Consider the following 25883-nt stretch of genomic DNA (forward strand, 5'->3'; position numbering starts at 1 on the left):
ATTAAAATCTGAGAAACACTAATCTCTAATTCCTTTTTCTACCTACCCCACACATCAAGAACTGAGTCTACACAGGAAAACGTCTCATATACATTCCTTCCCATCCATTTCTGTTATTGTCCTGACTTAACCCATCACCTCTTGTCTGAAACATTGCAATGACCTCTTTGTTGATCTCATTCCTCTAATCCACTGGTTCTCATCCAGAAGTTCATAACAGACACTCTGTTGTAAAGCTATGAATTTGAGAAAAACCATATGGTTGGTTGACCAGAACTGTGCATAATATAAAACTCATCTTACCTACGTTGCAATCAAAATCTAGGGATGCTTACATATGGGAAAGCATGAAAAAATAAAAGCAGGAGACTGAGAACCACTCGTCTTGTGTCTCCTCAAAACACTCATTCTCCATACTGACCACAGTTTTCTCTCAAAATACAAATATGATCATATCATATCACTCTCTAAAGTCTTTCAGTGGCTTCTGCACACATCATGTACTTCCGCACCTCCCCCTTTCTGTCCAAGCTTTCCTTTTTTTCTCCTTTTGGCAAAAATCCTGCTCATCTTCTAAAGTCCTGTTCAAGAATCAACTCGCTGGGGAAAAAAAAAAAGTCATCTTATCCTGCCAATTTTCTTGGTAAATAACTGCTTTCCCCCTCCCCCTGCTCCCTACCATATGTTCATCACGTGATCGTGGCTGCCTATCTTCCCTGCCAGACTAGGACTTCCCTGAAGGCACTCTGTATCTCAGTCACTGACAGATGGTAGATACTCAAAAAATGTAAAAGAAGTCAATTACCATTTATATCTGACATCATCAAAAGCTGTAGAACTTCTCACTGATAACGTGAATGCCTTTATAAACTATAAATACTAAGTACCATATATCTATAAGATGGAATCATTTAGAAAATAAAATGAAAAAGAAAAATACCTCTCAAGCTAGATAGATCCAAGTATAGTAAAAGTTTAAATATGCTTAGAGACTTAATTCACAGTCACATAAATGCAGCTACCCTTGTAAGTCCACAACCTGGGTAGGTCTACCCTGCTTCCTGATAGTTAAACCAGATAATTGGACAAGAAAAGTTTAGCTTTTGATAAGGACAGGGAGAGATAAGCCTGCCAGTTGACTTGAAAAATTACATATTTTATCATAAAGATTAAAAAGTTATCTTTACGTAATAAAGAAAATTATTATCTGTAATTTAAAATCATTAACATTTCAGCTTTGCATATTACTTTTCAAATGTGGTTAAATCACACTAAACATACCATTTTGTATTCAGTTATAAAATTCTGCCATAAATTATACTCATAATTATACTTTTGGTGACCATATTATTTTATCATCTTGACATACCTTTAGTTCATTAAAACATTCATCAAATTTCATTAATTTAGTTCTAAATTTATTGAACAACTGCTGTGTGCCAGGCCCTGAGACAGCTGACCACCCCTAACCTCAAGAACCCCTATTCAAGTGGCAGGCGTTGACCCATATACCCAGCACTGCAGTGGCGTGCTGAATGCAAATCAAATATGGCTCACCAGCAGTGCTAAGTGGGGTGGGATGACTCTCCCATCTGACTGCCACTCTCAAAGGATGAGAAGTCAACACGAGGTCAGAAGGAAGAGGGAGAGAAATGCAATATGGACAAGGCATAAGAACCTAAAATCACACACATTCAGAGACAGGAAGTTGTTTTAATTTCCAGTACTTTCAAGAGAATAGAAAGGGTGACTCAAGATAGATTTAAAATGCATTTCTTTGATTACCTGTGATGATGAACATATTCCTACTTTTTGATTACTAATTGTATTACTCATCCATTAAAATTCTCTGTCCATTTATGTACTAAGTCTTGATATTTTTTTCCTCATTAAGTTTAAGAGAACGCTTAAGGTATTACAGATATAAACCCTTAGTCACACTTGATATGAGCATTTTCCCCAGTCTGTTACATGACTTTTCCATTGTGAGTAAGTCTTAAATGTTATATATTCACACTGTTGACCAATTCTTTAGTGAGGTTTTCATTGCTCCAATATTGAATTACTGTACTGAGTTACTAAGTTATCCCAAATCTGATAAATGTCACATTCTATTTTCTTTTTTTAAGATTTATTTATTTTATTGAGAGAGAGAGAGAGAGAGAGAACAAGCATGGGGGAAGCAGCAGAAGGGGAGGGAGAGAGAGAGAAGCTGACTCCCCACTGTGCACAGAGCCTCAGATAATGACCTGAGCCAAAATCAAGAGTCAGATGCTTAACCAACTAAGCCCCTCAGGTGCACCTACAGTCTATCTTCTATGAATTTTCTGAAGTGTGATTTTAAAAATATTTAGCTCTTGATACTAGCTAGACCTGATAAAGACATGATATACAAAAACATTCACACGTAGCCATTAATCTCCCTCCTTCTATCCTACTCCCACTCCCTTTGCCAAAATACAGCTAGGGAATTCGTTTGTATACAAACTCTTCATTCCTTTTAATTCAAATTCCCTTAAAACCAGTGCTAATTTTGAAGTACTGCTGGCCACATTTCATTCCTATACCTTCTACGTCCCCAAAACTAGAAACAACCAGCATTTTCTTTGAGGGCTTGGCATGCCACAGCCTTTTGACTTGATGTTATGGCAAGCAATTTTAAAATTAGAAAGGAGGGGCTTGGTCAAGCAGTTTGCGGTTGAGCACATCTGACTCCCATGGGAGTTTGGAAATTGGAGGGGGAAGGGCACATTCTAGATGTCACAATGAGGGAGAACACCTTGCTATCAGTGAGAAACCAGAGATCCGAAGTATTCCACTACATATAAGGCAATCTTGCACAACAAAAATGTCCACCCCAAATGTCAATGGCTACCTCGCTTTAGTTTATAGCCCAAGGTGACTTGCTTCCAATATCTAGTCAAGGTATCTCTCCTGACTTCCGTTTGTTCTATCCACCCTGCCTTGGGTACTTGTGTCACAGTGTTAGGGCCTGCCCCAGAGAAGACTGTGAAGTGTACCTGGCTTTACTGGATGTCCTCCTTACTCCACCTATGGGGACTCTCACTTTACCACCCTTTCTGGCCTGAAGTCATTCAAGTAACATCCCCACAAGTTCCTGGGTTTTAGCTACACTGTTCTCGCTCTGATCCACCCAAACATGTTTCCTGCAAGTTTTCAGCAAATACCTGATAAACAAATCACACTAAGATACTAATCTCATGACAATATAGTGCACTCTTTTTCCCAGGGATATCCGTATTGAAAACTTAATTCAAAGATACCACTTCTTACCATCTCCTCTATTACCACCCTAGTCCAAGCTACTTCACCATCTTTCTACCTGCACCACCACAGCATTTTCTTAGCAAGTCTTCCTTCTTCAACCTTATATATAATTCGTAGTCTCTTCTCAACAGTGATCTATCATTTCTTAGCCCCAAGCCCTCTGACAGCTCCCTAATTCACTCAGAATAAAAGCCAAGTATTTCAATGGCCTTCAAGGCCATAAATGAAATGAGGAAATCTGGAGGAAGAGCATACCAGAAAGAAAAAACAAGAGTCCACTTTGGTCATGTTAAGTATGAGATGCCTAGGAGACATTCCAGTGGAGCTGCCAGAAAGGTGTTATTCTTAGATCATCAGACAAGAACTTTAGGCTAAATGGTTTTCACCTGGGAGTGATTCTGACACCCCAGGAGACACTCCGCAATGTGTGACACATTTTTGGTTGCCACTTGCGGGATAGAGGGGGTTCTACTGGCATCTAGTAGGCAGGGGCCAGAGATGCTATTGCTATATACCCTACAGTGCACAAGACAGCCCCCCAACAAAAATGGACCCCATCTAAAATGTCACTAGGTGCTAAGGCTGAGAAAACCTATGCCAGAGAAATAAGTAAGGGAGAAATATTCAAATAGATCATATTTAAAACCCAAAGCGCAAAGTGAGAAAAATGAGAGACCCTGAGGAGCTCCACTTCCAGCACTCAGGTAAAAGTGGAAGGACCAACATAGAAGACTGAAAAGGGTCAGCCAGAATGGGAAAAGGCAATGCAGGAAAGGGTGGTGGTGGGCCAAAGGCCAGAGAAGAGTGTTCCTGAAAGGAAGCAATGCTCAACAGTTGTCCACTCCAGGATAAACAGCTAAGGTGGCAAGTGACACCAGTCTGGGTAAGATTGAAAGAATAGAGGAGGTGTGCTGTGGGTGAAAGAGAACAGAGGCACACGGGAAGGCTGCCAGGCAAATGAGGCTGCAGGGTATATCACTCAAGTGAAACCAACAGGCAGGTAGTTGGGCTCCTCCAGCCCTCTGGCTTTGCCAGATGGGAGAGATCAAAGAGGTGCAAAGGCATAAGGGAATCTACAGGAGAGCAATTTGAATTGGGGCAGCTAGGACTGGATAAGGAAGAACTGATGAGAAAGGGAACTAATGAATAAAGAGTGGGGGGAGGAGGTTAATGAACTGAAATTCTTTTTTTTTTTTTTTTAAGATTTTATTTATTTATTTGACAGAGATCACAAGTAGGCAGAGAGGCAGGCAGAGAGAGAGGAGGAAGCAGGCTCCTGCTGAGCAGAGAGCCCGATGTGGGGCTTGATCCCAGGACCCTGAGATCATGACCTGAGCCAAAGGCAGAGGCTTTAACCCATTGAGCTGCCCAGGCGCCCCTGAACTGAAATTCTTGATGAGTCATAATCATGTTTCCATATCAATAAATATACTCCTCTACCGTGCTTTTAATTGTTCCATATTAATATAATCTCTCTTAATACTATTACAGTAAATGTGATTTTACTTTAGCAAGAAAGAGCTATTTACTATCTGAACACTGCTCAGGGTCCTATTTACTTTGCCAGACCAGGATGAAAGAGCATTTGTGGAAAAGACCATGTAATCATGAAAGATATGCTAAATAACAGTCACGGGTTAAAATACTGGTGTTTTCATTGCTCATGTTGCAACTTTTTTTTTTTTTTAAGATTTTTATTTATTTATTTGACAGACAGAGATCACAAGTAGGCAGAGAGGCAGGCAGAGAGAGAGGAAGGGAAGCAGGCTCCCCGCTGCACAGAGAGCCCAATGCGGGGCTCGATCCCAGGACCCTGGGATCATGACCTAAGATGAAGGCAGAGGCTTTAACCCACTGAGCTACCCAGGTGCCCCGCAACCTTGGATGACTGACTTAACCTCTCTGATCCTAAATCTCTTTACTTAACAGAATGTGGTAGGCACAGAAGGCACACAAAATCCCCTTCAACAATATCCACATCCTAATCCCTGGAACCTGTGAATATGTTATGTTACATGGCAACCAGGAATTAAGGTTGCTAATCAAATGACCTTAAAATAAGGAGACTATCCTGGAATACCCAGGTGGACCCACAGGAACCACAAGGGTCTTAAAGGGAAAGAGAGAATCGTTAAAAGCACCAAAAAGACTGCCTGTGAGACTTGTCCCACCACCGCTGATCTGTACATGGAGGGAGTTCCACAAGCCACAGAATGTGGGCAGCCTCTATAAAAGCTGGAAAAGACAAGAAAACTGATCTCCCCTAAAACCTCCAGGAAGGAATACAGTCCTGCCAACACTCAGTAACACCCATTTTGGGCTTCTGACCATCAGAACTGTAGGATAGTAAGTTTGTGTTGTTTTAAGCCATGAAGTTTCTTAATTTGTTAAAGAAGAATAGGAAACTAACACCAGGTAAAATGAATCAACTTCCATATCTGTATAACCAAGAAAATATACGTAAAAAGTACCAAACAGAATGTCTAGGATATGGGGAATGTTTAAATAGCTGTTATTAGTATTATTAGTGCTAATACCATCACAGCACCAAAACCAGTGGTAGTTAAGAGAAAGAACACTGATTCAGTTCTAGAATTTACACAGCGCTGTGACCTAAGATATCTTAGCTAACCTTAGTTACCCTATAGGACTCATTTTCACACTTATAAAACAAAATGAGGGGGCCTAGAATACATGACTTCTAAAGTTTCTTCCAGCTCTAAAATTTTATGATTCAAAAACCTAGTTCCTTAATGACATTCTACTTATTGCTAATTAACAGATTCAGAAAATCCTATTAAATAAAAACAGTAAGCCAAGCAGTTTTCATTTAATGTTTCAACATTTTCAATATTTTATATTGCTGAGTTATAGCCTTATAAAGTTGAGTCATGGCATAAAAATCACAGACCTGCAAGCAAGGGAAAATATCTAAGTCATCCTGCTACTATTTAAAGGCCTCACAGTCAAACTAAAATAATATCTTCTCAAGTAGCTCAAAGTATATTCCCACACATTACCTCATTTATTCTTTTTTTTAATAGCTCTATTGAATATAATTCACATACTATGCAATTAACCCTTTCATAGCAGATGATTCTCTGATTTTGGTATATTCACAGAGTTGTAAAACCATCACCACAAATAATTTTTTAGACCATTTCCATTATCCTAAAAAGAAACTCTGTATGCATTAGCAGTCTTTCCCCATCTCCCTTCTAGGACCCTTCCTGGCCACTAATCTACTTTCTGTCCCCTAAGATTGGCCGATTCTGGACATTTCATATAAATGGAGTCCTACAACATAAGGCAATTTGTGTGTCTGACTTCTTAGCATGTTTTGAGATTTGTCCATGTTGTAGCATGTGTCAGCACTTCCTTTTTCATGCTAAATTATATCCAATTGGATTGTGTGAGTAATACACCACATTTTGCTTATTCATTCATCAGCGGATGTACATTTGCATTGTTTCTGTGTTTTAACTATCTGGAATAATGCTGCTATAAGCATTAGTGTATAAATGTTTATGTGGATGTGTGTTTTGAGTTCTCTTGGGTATAGACCTAGGAGTGGAATTGCTGGGTAACCTATGGTAACTCTATGTTTTAAGCTTTTAAAGAACTGCTAAGCTGTTTTCCAAAGGGGCTGCCTCCTTTTCTCCCACCAGCAATGTATGAGCATTCATTCCAATTTCACCACATTCTTACCAACACCTGTTATTATCTGTCTTTGACTGTGTGCTATCTTTTGTGATTCTGACTTGCTTACCCCTATGACTAATGAAGTTGAGCATCTTTTCATGAGCTTATCTTTAATTTACAAATCTTCTTTGGAGAAATGTCTGTTCAGGTCCTCTGCCCATTTTTTAATTGTGCTGTTTTTTTATTACCAGGTTGTAAGAGTTCTTTATAAATTCTGGATAGAAGTCCACTGTCAGATAACTGATTTGCATGTATTTATTTTCTCCCACTCTATGTACCTCATCTAATCTTGGTGGAGCTACCTACACTCAATAAACAAAGTCTGTGTTGCTATCCCCGTTTTACTGGTAGAACTGGCATTTTTATATGATTAAATAGACTTGACAACTGGCAGACTCAAAAAAAAAAAATGCTTATAGCTCTGCTCCTATTTTTATTAATTTAAAGGGGCCATATATTCATGGCTACAGTGTTGACAGCATGCCCAGAAAGGCACCCTCATTCAATCCTGATGCTGCCTGTATCAATAACCAGACAGTATTATTTCCACAGTTATATCACAGATGATTCATTCATTCACTCAAAAAAATAGTTATTATGTGTTAATGTAGCAGGTGCTGTGCTCAGGATGCATCAGTGAACATGACCAAGTCCTTCATTAACCTTATAATTTGGCAGTGTTATACAAAATCCCGAGTGCTAAATCAATTTCCTGATGGCAAACCACCCAAAAAAAAAAAAAAAAGTATCTTAGTGCTCAGAAATCTACCCTCAACTCTCAAGAAGAAACATTATAGATTTTAATGCAAGGAATATCCTATTTTTTTTAAAAAATCCAAAGTGTCAAACTTATTTTGTGGCCCAGGATGACCTTGTTTGAGTACTGACCTTACTAGGCCATCACTTGGTTCTTATAAATCCTTTTTCTAATGCAGCCATGTTTACTTAATGGCATCTGTCAAAAGGAAATCCAAGAAGAGGAAAATACTCATATTTTTACCTTTAACCAGAAAAGCCTGAAGGCTCAAAGTCTATATCATAGCCAGTTCCTACCCCATGTGAATAAAAATGTTATAATAGCTCCATTAAACATAAAAACAAAAATACAGAATTACAAATCCAACCACCTAAAAAGGTAGTTCAAACCTGGCCTACCAAAGTATCCTTAAGGCAAAGCAGAGGGACTAAACAGCCCCCAGAGACTGAAGGCATAGCACGAAATGGCCCTCACAAACTTGACATTTCTTGGCCTTGTGTTTTGTCCACAGAAATGTTATTCCAAACTATAATATACCTATTTTCTTTTTTAAAAAATGTTAGCATATTTAATTAGAGTCAATAAAAGAATTTGTTGAGAAAGATGGTTTATAACTAGAACTACATTCAGTTTTGCTGAGCAGGATCAGTAAATCAAATAACAGCTAGTAAAACTACCACAGGGGAAGAGAGTACCACGCCTACTGGTAGTTCTGAATGGCACTGCACACCACTTTGTAATCGGAGGACGTGCACACTGCCCTCTGCCCAGCTAAATGCCTGCAGATTAAGGCAGCACAGGCTGAGCCTGGAGAGGGGTACCCAAGGTGATCCCGGAGATGGCATGCTACAAGGGAGGCAGCAGCCACAGACCAGCGCAGGGCTCTTCCACACGGTGAACTGAAAGGCTTGGGCTTTGCTTCAGGGAGCCAGGGAACCGCCTTAGGAGGGCAGAACACAGCACGCAGCCTTCCATTTCCCCTACTTTCACCCATCTTATATCCTGGGCTTCCAGGGAAGTTGTTCAAAGACTAAAATCAGACTCTGACAAAAAGGTCTGTAAATCTAAACCTAGAGGAAGTCTTGGCTCGGCAGACAACAGGGCACATCACATCTGAAAGACCCGCAGGGACAAAATGGGAGAATGAATAATGAAGCTGGTGAGGGGCAGAGTTAAAAACAGGAAAGGGTGCGGCAGAAGCCAAGGGTCAGGGTCAGACCTTTATCCACTGAAAATAATGCCTATTGTCGAGTGGGTGTGCCTGCTGAAAAGAGCAGCAATGGGATCCTTCACCCAGGATTCAACTGCTGAAATCTTAAACTCCAATCTCCTACTTAGAGGCTACAATCCCCTACCCTTCTAGCTCTCTCAATCCCTTACCTGCCATTGCCAATCAAAACTCCACAGAACAGCCAACGTGAGCCTTCAGAAAAGTAAAACAGATCACGTCACTTCTCTGATTCAAACCTTCCAATGGCTTTCTCAGGACACTTGAATGAAAAAATCCCAGATCCTACCGCAGCCCTGCAGCATGCCGGCCCTCGGTAATTACCACTCTCCTCCTCACTCACGCTCCCCAGCTACCCGGCCACTGCTCAGGCAAGCTCTGGGCCAGAGCTCTGGCATACCATGGGGTGCTCTTCCCACAGCTATGTCTTAACCACACGCCAGTCTCAGCTCAGAGGGCATCTCTTCCAAGAGCCTTTTCTTGTTCACATCATCTAAAATAGCATCTGCATCACTCTCTACCCCCTTATCCTTCATTTTTCTTTTTAACATTTTCATGTATATATATGTTTATCTACTTCCCCTCTAGAAGCCAGCTCCAGCAGGGCAGGGACCTTGTTTTGATCTAAGCTGCCACACCACAGAGAACAGTGTTTGGAAGATAAATGCTCAATATTTATTGAATGAATGATTGAATGAATGAATCATACTTGGTCTTAATATGTTCGAGATTTCAGTTTCTCCCCATACCCTCTCTATTCTCTTCCTGATCCATCAGCCATGCTCCAAGCTTCACTTCCTATCCACTATAAACCTAGGATCTGATCATCCAGCTTTGCCCACTCTCTTGCCTATACTCAGCTTTCTGTCTGGCTTGTCCTTCCCCTAAACCAATTTTCTCCACTCCCACACTCATACTAGAGATTGCTACTGTTGAATCCCCAACCAAGTGGAGCAGAGACTCTGGAAATGCATGGTCTCAGACCATCTCAACAGTGCCCTCGCTTGCTGCTGCCCAACAGTCTCTTTGTGGGCTCCCAATCAACTCCCTCTCTCACATCTCACAGAATCAATTCCAAACTTCCATTACTTTCTTCATACTTCCTACTCTTCCCTCTACTCAGCAAATGACATTACCTCCACACAACCAAGAGAGGTTATTAGGTCAGACTCCCTTGGTTTCCTCCACCCCTGGTGACCAACAACCACACTCTTACCTCCTTCCTGAGAAAGTGGAGGAAGGATGTCCCTCATCCTTCCCAAAGGTAAACTTCAACCAGGCTCCAGATCCCAAGCCATCCAACCTCCTAAAGGATCCAAAGCCATCATTTACCCACCTTCCTCTTCCAAACCTTTCACTTCTCCTTTACGACTTTCCCCCCACTATACCACTGTACAGAAATGCTTAAAGTTCTCTCATTATAAAGCAAATGAACAAACCTAACATACTCCCCCAGATGTGATGTCTCTCTCTCTTGCCACTGTCCTAGTTGTGCCTTCCCTTTCACAACCAACTGTCTTGAAAAAAGGGCTTAAACTCATTAATTCTACTGCTCCCACCACCACCTCCAACTCACTACTCAACCTCTGCAATCTGGATTTTGTGCAAACACAACACTCTCTCCAAAATACGAATGACTTCTTAACTCAAAATTCACTCAGAATTTATTACACCTGTCAATTTAATATTGACATTCTCAATTTTAAAATGCTTATCTCTTGGCTTCAGTAACATTACTCTTTCTTGGTGTTCTCCTCTTTTGGACTCTTTTTTGCAGTTTGCTTTGCTGTTGACTGTGATCTGAGAAAAGCCCCTTGCATGTGGTATGGCAGTTAAAAACCTGGGCTGCCATAACAAAATACCGTGAGTGGGTGGCTTAAAGAATAAAATGTATTTTCTCACAGTCTGGAGGCTGGAAGTCCGAGATCAAGGTGCCTGTGTAGTCTGGTTCTGGTGAAAACCCTCCTCCAGAGTTGCAGATAGCTGCCTTCTCACTGTATCCTCACATGGCAGAGAGCTCTGGTGTCTCTTCCTCTTCTTATAAGGACACCAGTTCTATTGTACCTATTAGATCACCCTTATGACCTCATTTAACCTTAATCACCTCCCTAAAATCCCTATCTCCAAATATAGTCACGTGGGTGATTAAGGCTTCAACATACGAATTGGGAGGACACAATACTGTCCATAATAGCCAACAGTAAGACAAGAATGGTAAACCCCCCCCCCCAAAAAAAAGGGACGCCTGGGTGGCTCAGTTGGTTGGGACGACTGCCTTCGGCTCAGGTCATGATCCTGGAGTCCCGGGATCAAGTCCCGCATCGGGCTCCCAGCTCCACGGGGAGTCTGCTTCTCTCTCTGACCTTCTCCTCGCTCATGCTCTCTCTCACTGTCCCTCTCTTAAATAAATAAGTAAAATCTTTAAAAAAAAAAAAAGACAAGAATGGTAAAAACCAAATGTTAAATGACAACAATAACTATATAAGTGAAAGAACTCTACAGCAACAAAGAAAATGGACAGCACATGGATATATCAGGATACAAAATTTTTACAAGAATATGTTATGCATATGAAATAAAAAGGAAATCACAACAGGAATGATGTTCAAATAAAGAAGTTTATTTCTAAACTCTTTGTTAGACAATTTGAAAGATAAACTTTCACAGAAAGAATATATAAACAAAAAGCACCACGTGAGAAAAAAACCACTAAGAACAATTCCAAATTGAATTCTCCGTGTTTGTTTCCTGTTTTCATCACCACCATCTGTATTAACCAAGATATAGGCTAAACTGCTATAACAAGACCAGGAATGTAGCGACACAAACAAAAGAGGAGTTCACTTCTCTCTCATGTAGTGGTCATGGGGACTGAGGTTACTTCTCTCCTGTCCTGCCACTCTCCCTGGGGGACTGCCCTTATCTGTAGGATGGTAGCTGGCTCAACCACAAGTCATCCATGGGGGCGGGGCAAAAAGAATATGACAGACAGCTGATTTTTAATACAAATGGGATATGCACACATCACTTCCACTCCCATCCATAGCCAAAACTTAAGATATGTGGTCTCCTCTGGCTATGAGGAGCCTCAGAAATTGGAGCTATGTGACAGCAAATATCAGAGGTGGGAGTGCATCCTTCTTCCCACTCTGAAACATTCCTCTCTTTTTCTAAAGGGATAACCGGAAGTCTCACCCCGTTATTGGATTCAGCTCAAAGTCTAAGATCTCTGAGTGATACACAACTCTTCAAGAGATACCAATTGCGTCCCTGTCCCCTGTCCAGTGACCTACAAACTAACAGACAAGTAACTTTGCTCTCTACCACCACCATTACACCCAATGTACAACAGAATACAAATAAGATTAATGCAATTAAGTTTTCCATTCTGAAAAGAATGGCAAATACTATTCTTACCAATGATTAAATACTGCTGGACAGGAATGGCAGAGAGTCCCCACTCTACCAGGGAAGCAAAATTCTTGGTTAAACTCAGGTTCTGTGCTGGGGCGGGAGTGGGGAGCAGGGGGACCTTAGGGAGAAGACAGACTCCCTTGTCCATTTGCCTGCTGGAACCCGGCTTTGTCTCTGGAAGATACTTCCTTCTGTTATCCTTTCCAGCAATATATGAAGTGAACACAAGAAAGTATGTGCTCCCAAGGAGGTCAGAAAGAACTAACAGCCTATTTCCTGGGGGCACATGTTTGGGGGTCAAAGATTGCTTTAGTTGTCAAACAATGGCAAGCCGTCACAGGTTTTGGTAAGCTAAACTTGTGGCATCTTTGGCAATATAATCCTCTCAAAACCTCTACAGGTCTCTTTGTCTTAGGCCCGTGCCACGTGAAAGTGACCACAACTCAAAATTTAGTCTGATGGTAGATGCTAAGCTTGTCAGTTCTGTCCTCCTATTATTAGCTGATGCATCCCTCTCTCCCTTGATTTCAGGTTAGCTAACTTGAGAACATCTGATTCACACGGTGGGATGATACCACCGCCACACCCCACTCACATTGGGACAAGCCATGTGACCTAAAATGTTCTTTCCGCCTGAATGATTTCAGGCTCAGCCACTCAATTAGCTTTGGCCAATAAAAGATGAACAAAAGTAACACATACCGCTTCCAAGCAGCTGCTTCTGCCATGTCTCCCTTCCCTCTGAAACAGAACAGCAATGTCCCCAAAACGCCTATTCCTTTGGCTTAGAGTGGTAGAGGATGGTGGAACAGAGCCATAGACATGTCATAAGTAAGAAATAAACCTTTGTTGTCCTACGGAGACTTTGTGTTTGTAACTGGAGCTTTACCTAGCTTAAGTGACTGGTTCAGGTGGCAAGATAAATCCTTAATATGATCCTTGCCTAGCCTGGCTTCCACTTTCCTCTGGCCAAGAAAATCTGACAAAGTTTCCTAAAAACAAATCTAACCTCTTGCTGTTTGGGAAAAAGAAACTACTTTTTCCAGCCCTGCAATACCCCATATTACTGTCCTTTAAGTCAGTGCGAAGCATAGGCTATGGGCACACAGAACTTCATTAGCAAATTTATACCCCCTCCCACCTCTAAGTGCAAACTAGCTAATTGTTCTCTTACTTGACACCCTCTTGCATTTCCTTGCTAAAGCAGCTAATCAACTCATGGGAGCCTTCTCACATTAGCAGTCTAACCACTCTCCTGGAGCTATAAACTGGACAGATACACCCATGCCCTTCCAAGTTATCAGAAATGACAGCTTCAGCAAGGGTTTTGCTATAACGTAACAAGGGTCGCCAGTTTTCCAGCCTCTAACATGGTGCCTACTGTCTGCTGGCCAACCACACAGCCAGTGCCATGCATTTTAGCTATTACAACAACACCCCACTGCAGATACCCATTTTGGCACTAAGTTGGGTATTGGGAAAGCTGTTGTGATAAAACAATGACAAATACAGTGGCTCAAACAAGAAAGTTTATTCTCTTCCTGGAAATAGTATAGAGATAGGCCGGTGCTTAGGAGACGGGGAGCAGTAGTTGGTTCTGTCCCACAAGGTCATCTGGGGACCTAGGCCGACTAGCGATGGCTCTCCCATCCTCATCACAGGATGTCTACCTCTGGATTCAAGGCAGCTGTTGTCATTCTAGTTGTTTTTTTCTAGTCAGGGTAGGGGGTAGGGGTATGGCACAGAGAGAACAGGACTAGCACCTCATCTTAATAAAGTAACCCAGAAGTTCCACATATCACTTTTGCTCACATTTAATTGGCCCAAACCTAATCACATAGACAATCTCCTACAGTCAGGGGAAGTTAGAAAATACAGTCTCTAAGAGAATTTCAGATACGAATAGAGAAAAGGATATCCTAGATACCATGGAAGAAGTAACAACAGTCTCTGCCATACCTCACACAATCTATTCTCAAGAGTCATCAGGAAATTTTTTTAAAAGCATATTTCAGATTTCAGACTGTGGTACCCTCTGTTTAAAACCTCCACTGGCTTCCGCTTTCACTGAGCATAAACACCAAAGTCCTTACAATGGCCTACAATCCCCATGCAATCTGCTCCCTCCATTACCTCTCTCATTTCATTTCCTAATACTCTTCCCTTAAAATAAACACCAAATGTATAAAAGACCTAAATGTGAAAGGTAAAACTATGAAGCTAATGAAGTAAAAAGTTGGATGATATATCTAGGATCTTGGAGTGATAAAAGATTTCTTAAGATCCCAAAAGTATTAACAATATGGGAAAATTCTGATGGAACTGAAAGAATTGACTCCATCAAAATTAAGGGCTGTTAACAAAAAACATTATAAAGTTAACAGCTATACAGAGACTGGAAAAATATGTTTGCAACCTCAAAAAAAATTTTTTTTTAAGTATTTAATATCCAGCATATGCCAAGAACTCTTTAAGATAACAAGAAGATAGGAACTGAAATTAAAAATTTGGTAAGAGACAGCAGCAGATAATTTACAGAAGGTAAAAATAAAATACAGAATGCCCCATTAAATTTGAACTAAAGATAAGCAATAAAGATATTTAGTATAAGTATATCCCAACTAATGCAAGGGTATATACTTATATTTGATATTTATTTGTTTATCTAATATTTAAATTCAACAGGTTGTCCTGTATTTTTATTTGCTAAATCTGACAACTAGCATTGAAATCCATGTGGCTAACAAGTAAATGAAGAGAAACTCAACCTCTCTGCTTATGAAAGAAACACAAAATAAAACTATGAGATACCATTTTATACCCGTTATATTAACAGATAATGTTTTTTTTTCTGTTACGACAGAAGATCATTTAACTCAGGATTCTTTTTTTGATCATATCACTGGGCAATAAAAGCCCAACTATTTACTGCATATGCACAGAGAAAAACCACATTTTAAATCCATTATTTCATATACATAAATAATAGCACATAAGTAATCCCAGTAACCACATTCATATTTCCTAGAAAATCTAAGTACCTATTTAGTATAAATTTATAAAATGTAAATGTTGAGCATAAAAATGTTTGAGTATCATTTAGTAATTAAACAATAGTGCTTCATAAATAATATTAATTTTAGTACTGGGTTGAGATTAAGCTCTTAAGGTTAACTATCATAGCAGGTCAGAAATTTGGACTGTGAACAAATACAAGAATTAGGCTTCGCATTTGCAAAGAGCTTTCCCATAAAAATGTTTTATCCAAGTCATAAATGTAGCTTTATCACATTTAATAATACTTGTCTAGAGGGCAGAGAGGGATAGCACAAGCTATAGGTCAGGAAAGGAAACCGGCTGCATATAAACATGACAATACCCATTACCCATTCCTTTTTTTAAGTACTATGAGTTTATTTCATATGTAAATAGAGTACACAGGTATTTTTTTTTAAATATTTATTTATTTGACAGAGAGAGAGAGAGAGAGATCACAAGTAGGCAGAGAGGCAGGCAGAGAGAGAGGGGGAAGCAGGCTCTCTGCTGAGCAGAGAGCCCGATGCGGGGCTCGATCCCAGGACCCTGAGATCATGACCTGAGCTGAAGGCAGAGGCTTAATCCACTGAGCCAACACAGGTATTTTTAATAAGACTTCAATACAACAAAGAAAATATACCAAAAACTAATTTTGCCTTCTCTAACTTCTAATATAAAGAATGCCCTCTGAGTTTATCTCAGCATCTCGAAGGAAAACATTTTTAAAACTAAAATATCATGTGAGAGATCACTTTAGAAAAATATCTACTTTTTGTCAGAGTTCCAGTAAACCGTCATAAAAACCTCTTTATTTCATTCTAAATAAAAATGTTGTAAAATAAGAATTAAAACAAAATACTTTATAAAAATGGTACTAGAATTATGGTAAAATAATTCAAAGATACTAAAAGAATTCAGCCTACCTTATACAAAAGACATACACTATAATCTTAATCCTTAATTAACTTTCAAAAAGTCACCACTTCTAGATGTATCTCTAACAACAGCAAAAACAATAAACTTTTAGATCTATAATTCAACATCCATCAAGACTGCTTTTGGCAGGCATATGATACAACACATTCCCACAAGAGAGAAAAATAGACATAAAAGTACAGCTTTCACCACAGTGTTTAAAACATTAAAGTATTTCCATAAATAACATATTACCTTTTTAACTATATATAAAAAAAATCCTTGAAGCAGCCTGGGTCCCAAATAACATATAATCCTGTGACTGGTAGATAGAAAACAAATGATATTCACAGCACTCATTTCTTTTTTTAAAAGTTTCAGAAGAAAAGCAAAATCAGAAGTGTATATTAGCTCAACTGCTAATATAAATGTTTGACATAAATTTCAATGGAAAATAAAAGTACCTATTCTCCAGTTTCAAGAAAGGAAAAGATTATTCTTTGGCTCTATTCCAAGCTGGGAACAAGTAACCACAGAACCAGTTTTAAATATGCCCCAATCTATCAATCCTTAAACTCTAGTCAACATTTCCACTTAAGCCCTCAGCTGAGAAAGTCAGCCGATCAGTAACTGCCTTGCTTCTGTACCCTTGCTTCTCAATGCCAGCCAGTTCCTAAAGTCCAAGTTTAAAGTTGGCCAATCCCTAAATTGTCTCACTGAAAGTAAGCCAATCTTAAAACTCCATGCTTCTTCAAAACCCTATCTAAGTACATCTCTGCCTGTTTCGAGGATTCTGCTCTGCAAGCATAGCTCTCCCTTCCTTAGCAAGTATGAAATCCAGCTCTGTTTCAGTTACACTTAATGGTGGTCTCCCCCACCCAATAATGCTATAAATATTATGTTAACCTGGATATAGCATTTTTCTTCATGGAAGTAAGAAAAATATTTTTATGCTAAGTTAGTTGTATGGAAAGTTGAAAATCTTCACTTTTTAAATATAATTATAATCCTTCATGGCCCAATATACAAATGCACTAACAAAGGTCTTTTTCCTTCCCTTCTTAATCCCAAACCCACAGTTTCATACTATCAATTGTTCACATCCAGCCTATTCTATTCTACAGAAAACATTAAAATTTCCAATTACAGACCGAAAAATACAGAACTGTTGTTTGCCACAAGGGCAGGAGATGCAGGGATAGGTAAAAATGGGTGAAGGGGAATGGAAGGTACAAGCTTCCAGTTATGGGATGAGTAAGTCTCAGGGATGAAAGGGACAGCATGAGGAATATTGTCAAGATATTATAATAGCTTTATATGGTGACACTTGCTGTGAGCACAGCACAATATACAGAGCTGAGGAATCACTGTCTTTGTATACCTACCTGAACTAATTTAACACTGTGTGTCAACTATAATTCATTAAAACAAACAGGCTGATTTTAAAAATGGGCAGAGGATCAGAATAAACATTTTTCCAGAAGACATACAGATGGCCAACAGGAACATGAAAAGGTGCTCAATATCACTCGTCATTAGAGAAATGCAAAGCAAAACCATGAGATACCACCTCATACCAGTTAGAATGGCTATCATCAAACACACAAGAAGTAACAAATGTTGGCAAGACTATGGAGAAAAGAAAGAGGAACCCCTGTGCACTGTTGCTGGGAATGTAAACCGATGCAGCCACTGTGGAAAACAATACGGAGATCCCCCCAAAAAAGAAAACTAAAACTCCCATATGCCCCAGCAATTCCACTTCTGGGTATTAAAATTTTTCTTCCAATCACTGAAACTCACACTAAAAACTGAATATCATCAAACAATCTTCAAACGAAATAATAACTCATCAAATATTTGAGTAGATATTCTTTTGGAAAGTAAGAGAGCCTCAAATGTGACTAAAAGATGGCAAGGGCTAAAGAGAATAATATGGTTTCTAATTTAAAGATTAGAATGAATGGAAATCCTATTCTAAATCTAAACCCTCTATCAGAATGGCAAAGTGAATCATGCCAAGTAGGTTACTTCACCCAAGTATACTCAAATACAGCTGAGAGCCATCTCTTCCCACTGCTTTTGGACCTGAGTGTGCTCAAAAAATAAATTGTACATAGCAAGCAGCACTACCTTATGCTTTATCAAAACTCAGTAAAGATCCCACTCAACTCCAAGCACAGTACAAACACTGAATTACCAACTTATTCAAGTGACAACATGAACATCTGACTAGGTGGTGTAGTCACCCCCAAATATGCCACTTTGACCTTTTGATTATTTTGAATCAAAGATACTTAAGAAACAGCAGGTGCAAGGACACTCTGACTCTCCTTTTTTTTTTTTTTTTGTCCTGAAAGTAAAAGATAAACTACCCTGTGAAAGGTATCCTCCCTTGTACCAGGAGGAAGGCAGACATTCTTACTACCAGAGATAGGGAACTGGGAGCAGAGAAACCTGTACAAAGAAATCTTATTAAACTAATCCTTATCTCCCTCCTTACTTCTTCACCATTTACTACCCCTAGCCCAGACTCTTCTGGATCCTGTCAGTTCTTCACAAATTTATTGTTTCTTTGCCTAAAATGTGTAAAAGCTTCCTGTTCTGGTTACTTCTTTGCGTCTTGATGAAGGTTCCCCTGTATAAGGTCAATAAAGTTTATATGTTTTTCTACTGCTAATCTGTCTTGTATCAGTTTACTACTTAGGCCCAGACTGAGACCCAAAGATGATGGAGACTTTTTCCTCCCTTATAGTGTCAAGAGACCTACTTAGTTAGGTTAAGAATGGATTTGGTGAATTTATCCAGAAACTGTCATATTTCTTTATTAGAAGGTATCCAGAGAGGCAGCACAGATCAGTAAAAATAGTCAAAACTTTATTATGAGTTAGGTGATCTTAAGTAAATTCCTAGTTTTCATAAGACAGGAAGATCAAATGAGACAACTAGTAACTTTAAAAATGTCCTAAGCATCAAAACCTTGCAGAGTCCTAGATTTGCTTTTGTCCCTAACTTGCTATAATATATATATAGCAAGTCATTTTGATCTAAGTCTGTTTCCCCAACTGGCAAGTAGTGAGGATAATGCATGTCCTACACATTCCATGGGGTGTTCATGAAAATCACATATAAAAATTAATGTGAAAGTATTTCTGAAATATATAAACAACCATGTAACTGTGAGATCGTTAATTCAATATATGAATGAGATTTATACTAGCAAACCTGTTACAACCCAGAATTGTATAATGCCCAAATTAAATTAATTTTATTAAGAAAAAATATTCATAGCTAAATACCAAACCAAAAACACTAGACATATTGGCAACCAAAAAAATTCAAGGCTATTAGGTACAAAAACTATTTTCCTTGCAATAAATGAACCAAATTGGCTCAGCTCTTCAACAAACTAAAAGCAGCTGAACACAATCTTTTGTTCAAGTCAGGTATTTGCCACTTACAACTACTGCCTCAACCTCTAAAACATCAAAAAAAAAAATAGTAAGGAAGAAAGAAAAAAGTTACATATTGCAGGGTTTCTCAGTATCAGCAGTACTGACATTTTTAACTGGATAATTTTTTTTGTTGGGCTGTCTTGTGCGTTACAGGATATTTAAGAATATCCCTTGCCTCCACCGACTACATGACAGGTACAATGCCCTCACACATAGTTGTAATAACCAAAAATGTCTCTAGACATTTGCCAAATATCTCCAGAGTGACTTGGGGGAAGGAACAAAATCATCCCCAGTGGAGAACCACTGAGGTAAATCCATAGTTCCATATATTCCAGTATTTATATCACATTTATGTAAAATGCAGCTTCAAGCTAGCACCTTTGCTGGGACCAAAGAAAAGAATGCTGTCTGTAGGATAGTAATATTTAAGAATTATAGCTATGGTAGGGAGTTATGGTTAAGATATACCTTCCATCACCATGTAGTTTTTGCTTAAACCTCTCTAAGAATTTTCTTCTTGCATGTTCTTTTGGGATAATAATTTGGTTAATCTGTCACTAAAGCTTAGTCTCCACCCAGTCCTATTAATTAATAGTCATTATTTATGTGGGGAAAAAAAAATCAAGTTTCAAGATCTTAATTTCTAAGTAACCATTATCAAATGAATCAAATTTAAGTGACACTTAAGTGTTTACATTATTTAAATATATTTAAACATTTACAATGCTAAAGAAAAGCACACAAACTAGTATATTTAGCTCTTACTGCAAGTACACTCTGTGTGACATATATATACACACATACATATATGAGTTGAAGGTAATAACAGAATAGAACATATAACAGAACAGAAACTACAAGATGAAAAAAAAAACTACAAAAATTAAAAAATATTTAGTGCCCACTACATGTTATCAGTGGACGAGATAAATAATTTTCTAAAAGAAACAATTTCCAGACACTTGCATTTGTATTCTTAACCAGTAGTTTCTAAATTTGTTCATGTAAATATAGATTTTTAAAAGAATTTGGATTTTACAAGTTATCTAGAACGGTCAGTGTCTTCAAACAGGAAGACTTAACCATTATGCCCGCCCTGCTGGCAGTGTTCTAGCACAATTAAACAATGATCAAACAATGCCCTCACTAAGCCTGAACTTAAAAAATGACAAAACCTGAGCAATCAGGAGGCCCCTCAAGATACTTTATACTATATATGAATATCTGATATTTCTGGGAAAGCTAGCTGCAACTGTAGATAAAGAAATACTAATCCATTTCAATCCTACTAAACTTAGGGAAGCCATGATAGGGGACTTAAGGTTCTGTGAACTGCAAAATGAAATGGCACATTTCTGCATTTCTATTTGTGGAAAGTTCCAATTTAGAGTGATGGTGGATTTGGTTATTCATATCAGCTATCCCACTGACAGCTAAAAAAGCTAAACAAGATATTTTATATATTGTAAGAAAAAAACTCTGAAATTAATCACAAAATCTATAATGGTATCATTCTATAAAATGTTTTAATGGTTCAAATTTGAAATACATTAGGAAGTAATAAAATTATGACAAATGTATTGACATTAGAGTATACTCTTAAAGAGATGTACAGAAGTAAAACACAAATTTTTGTGCATATTGTTCTAGTTTCCATGTTCTTCAATGTTCCAGATGGGAGAGGTCATCTATAACTCCACCTATGACATATACCACCAGATCCCCTTTCTATGACAAAAAAAATAGCTCAGTGTTAGAGAGATGAGCAGCAGAGAAACTGAAGCTTACTCCAACATATGGAACTTGGGCATGATACACTTAAACCAGTGGAAACCTGCCTAAATACCTCACACAGCCCCTCCATCACTCTGTATTATGCAAGCGACAACATTTCAAGCCAACTCCCTTATTTCACTAGTAAATCCTGTCAACACTGAGGTAATAGAACTGGAAAATCTCATCACTCCACAATGATACTAAAATATCAGAATTTATTTCATTTGGTAAAAATTATATCGTTGCCAAATAAAGCTAATGCAAATACAGTAAAATATGCAAGATTATGAGTAATTCTTTTGTTGAAGAGGACTCTTGGGGAGCCTCAAATTCACTGTGCAATTGGTTAGGCATTCTTTGCTCCTTTGACCCCTTCGTGCCCCATCCCTCCAGTATATAGGGTGGAGGGGGCTGCAAAGGTCAGAATGGAATGATCAGCATGCTTTTATGCATTTGGTCTACTCTGGTTTTATTCCCACTGGTTTTTCCTCAGACTGCTCCTCCAAGGAGAGTGCTATGTATTATTCATCCCTGAACTCCCAAAACTTAACCAAATGTCCCACATATAAAGTCATCCCTAATAGCTACTACACGGCAGGCACTGGATTAAGAACTAGAGACAGAGAAGTGAAAAAGATACAGACCTCACCTTCACAGAACTTCATGGAAGGGGGATACTGGATATTGGCTATGTGAACTGAATTAAAGTCCAGTCAGCACAGCCCAACTGCCCATGTTCTTTTTCTCCACTGCTAACCAAGGTTTAGGTAAGGAATAAAACCAGGCTTTCTCTTCAGAAATATATATGTGAGTCTCCAGCTCTGACCATTCCCCTGAGTTCCATATTCATATATCCAACTGCCTACTCAACAAGTTGACTTACAGGTTGTTACAGACATTGATTGTGGGGACTCCAAAGCCAGACTGCTGGGTTTTGAATCCTGGTTCCGTCACTCGCAAGCTGGGTCACTTTCCACCTCTCTGTGCCTCTGTGTTCTCATTTGCAAAATGGGGATTATAATGGGCCCTAGCACATGCAACCATTGTAAGGATTAAATTAATTAATACACCTAAAAATGCTTAAAACCCTGCCCAGTACAGTTTATGCCTACAAAGTGCTTACTATTACTACTAGCTCTAGTATTACTACGTCTACAAGGCATCTAAAACTCGTCCAAAACAGAATTCATGATTTTCTCACCAAATCCCTTCCCACCTGCTCAGTCAATAACACTACTGTTCTCCCAGTTGTTCTAGCCTAAAACCTAGGAAGTCATGACTTTTCCTTTTCCTCGCTCTCCAGTTTAGTAAATCCACACCAGTAGCTCTACCCTCAAATTTTGTCATGAATTTGACCATTTAGTATCATCTCTGCAACTACTTCTCCAAGGCCAAGACAGCAGCAGCTCTCCTCCAAAATAGAGCCACACTTCCTACCTCCCCATTTTTGATACACTCCCCCACTCCATGACCTTCAAGTTAATTCTGCAACCAAAAAAAGTAAAATCAAATGTTATTTCCTTGATATAAAACTTCCAGTGGTTTTCTATCACACCTAGAATCACACCTTTATTTCACCATAGCCCCCATAATCTGGCCTGGTTCTCCACCATCATCTGCCACCACTTTCCCTCTCCCTTGCAGTAATCTAAACACCTTGCTTTGCCTTGGCCACCTCAGGCTAGCTTCCCCCTCAGACCATTGCTTCTTTGTTGCTCCTGTTTTACAGGACTGTCATCTGGGGCAGAGACTCTGAAGCCAAATTGCCCAAATTTGTATACTGTCTCTATCACATTTTAGCTGTACAATCTTGAGCAATGCTTCTTGTGTCAGTTTCTTCTTCTATAAAAATGGAGGTATTAGTACTTACAGCATAAGGTCGGTATAAAAATTTAGTGTTTAGAAGACTGCCTCACGCATTAGTAAGCTCCCCGTAAGTGCTGACTGCTCTAATGATCCTTGCCTGAAATGTTCTTACCTCAGGCTCTTCCTCTCACTTCAGTTGATTCAACTGTCACCTTTTTTGAAAGGCCTTCCCTTATAGACCATATCTAAAACAACCTACCTTTTTTCCCCACTGTCATTCCCTTATCTTCCTTTACCTCACTGTACTTAGTCACTCTCTGAAATAATATTATGTACTTAATCTTTGTAGCCTAGTCACTGGAAAATGAGCTCCACCAGGTTAGGGACTATCTTGTTTGCTGCTCTATTTTTCTGGTTCTGGCTCAGAACCTGACTTCTGAATAAACATACCTCTTATCCAGGATAGGAGACCTATGGGAATTTCTTAATAACAAGATCATACTTAGTCTTTTGTTCTTAAACTTGTGATCTCCTTTGATCCTTGAAAAAGCAACAGCAAATACACCATCATCTCCCAATTTAGACCAAAAAAGGAATTCCCAAATTTGGGTGACTTGTCTTTGGACACAAAACTATTAGCTGGTAGAACCAAAATTAGCACCCCTGCTTTCTAATTCTAAGGCTTCTCAAAGAAGGATAAACTGACTTTACAGAAATGTGACCTCAATCCCTGGAATAAATACTCTCTGAGATGTGTACAACAGTCTTCCCTTCAAACTTCCTAACAAATACTTACCTCTAAATTTGAGAAGTATTAGAGTACTCACTCCTCAATAATGTACTAACCCTTAGCAAGCCAAAACATTCAAAGTCAGATAGGACAATGGGATATTCCAAGTCCACACAGAAATAACCCCTAAAACTAAGTGTATCCATGTTGAGTATAATGTACTAGTTCCAACATGATAAAACCTTTCTCTGAAAAACCCAGCCAAGAAGACTTCATACTTATCAAGAACACTGGGATAAGGGCACCAGTCACTTCTTGATCCTGTTCCACAGAGTTCAGTGACAACAGTTCAGGTTGCCCATCAGACTCAAGTGTTGTCCATGATCAGATGGGGGGTGGGTGCGAGGGGGTTGAGAGGGCAAACTGTGATAAAGATCCCTACCTACAAGACCTTGGTTAAATGGCCATTGGCCGGCACATTCTCAGAATAACGATTATCTTTCTGAGCTTTCACTTAGCAAGTTTACATGCTTGTGTTACCTCATATGCTCTCACAATGTTCCCGGTTCTGTGAGAATGACAACTAGGCCAGAGGCTGCGTCACCTCCATTTTACACAAAAAGGAAACTGAGGCAGCAGGTGGTTATCTTTACAGCTTGTCCTCAGCGATCTGGCCACTTGCAGGATCCCAAAGAAAGCCTAGATGTGGAGTGTCTGAAGAAACCCTCCATTCCAGACTTCACGTCAAACTCCAGGGCTGAGGGGGAAACTAAGCCCCTTCATCAAGGAAGAGGAAAAAAGGGGGTCGCTCCCCTTTGGACTTTCCCCGTTCCTTCCCTGTCCTGGCTCGCCAACCCCTAGAGCCCTCTCGGCCCCAGGGGAGAAGTGCGGGCCTGCCCCGGCGGGGCGCGGCCTCGCCTCCTCGCACTCCCGGTCCCGCCCGCCCCAGAGGGCGCGCTCCCACTCTGGGCGGGCACCTGTCCCTTCACCACGTTCGGCGGCTCCCCGATCGCCCAAGAATCAAACGCCCGCAGCCACCACCGACACCGGGAATGCGAGCAGCAGGGCGAGACCCGCAGGCCCAGAGAGCTGCAGGAATCCTCAGAAACTTACAGTTTTCCTACAGCGTGCGCGTCACGGCGAGGTGACGTCACGGGACCCGGCGTTCAGGGAGGTCAGGCCGCTGGGCGCCGGGCCGCACCACCCCCACGGCTCCGCCCCGTGCGCGACGACGGGAGAGACGCCCCTTTCCTCAGCGGCCCCGCCTCCCACCGTGTGGCGCTAGGCGCAGGCGCACACGGGCTGCGTGGCCGCCTTCTAGGGCGGGGACTGCTTGAGAGACTTTCGCCGAAAGCCTGTGGCGGGGGCGCCAATGTAAGGGGGCGTAGGCATACACCCCTTCCCCACCATCTCCCCCACCCTCGGGAGCGCAGCAAACAAGCTGTCGCCCAGGGAGCTGGAGTCGGACGCCAGGGTTGTGAGGTAGATTTTCCGCAGACTTTGCCTCCTTTCCCTCACGTGTTCATTAAAAGTTCTCCGCGTGTGGAAACAACCATTTGCTCCCCACCAGGTGCCTGCAAGCCCTCGGGCGGGAGGAGTCAGCTCTACCACGGGTCCTCGCTCCCATCCGGCCCCGCCCCTGGCTCCGCCCCCGGTTCCGCCCCAACCGGACCTGCCTCGGCTCCGCCCCGCCCACGCCAGCTAGACCCCTCCCCTCGAGTCCGCCCTTCCGGCTCCCGCTCGGAGCTCCAGCGGGCGCCCCCTGCCCCGCCC

The 25883-nt window shown here is 40.3% G+C and overlaps 1 protein-coding gene across 2 annotated transcripts in view; it reads right to left on the reverse strand.

The window, feature by feature from the left end:
* Window positions 1–25291, reverse strand: part of ZNF438 (zinc finger protein 438) — a 179007-nt gene extending 153716 nt beyond the window's left edge. The window contains exon 1 of one of the 2 annotated variants that reach the window (XM_032837908.1): window positions 25224–25291. The gene's annotated coding sequence lies outside the window, so the exon portion shown is untranslated. The remainder of the gene's footprint in view (window positions 1–25223) is intronic. The other variant, XM_032837911.1, reaches the window with a different exon arrangement.
* Between the last annotated feature and the right edge of the window lie 592 nt (window positions 25292–25883).

This window comes from Lontra canadensis, unplaced genomic scaffold (genome assembly GCF_010015895.1).
Source record: "Lontra canadensis isolate GAN:19392208 unplaced genomic scaffold, GSC_riverotter_1.0 scaffold100, whole genome shotgun sequence".
NCBI classification, from domain to species: domain Eukaryota; kingdom Metazoa; phylum Chordata; class Mammalia; order Carnivora; family Mustelidae; genus Lontra; species Lontra canadensis.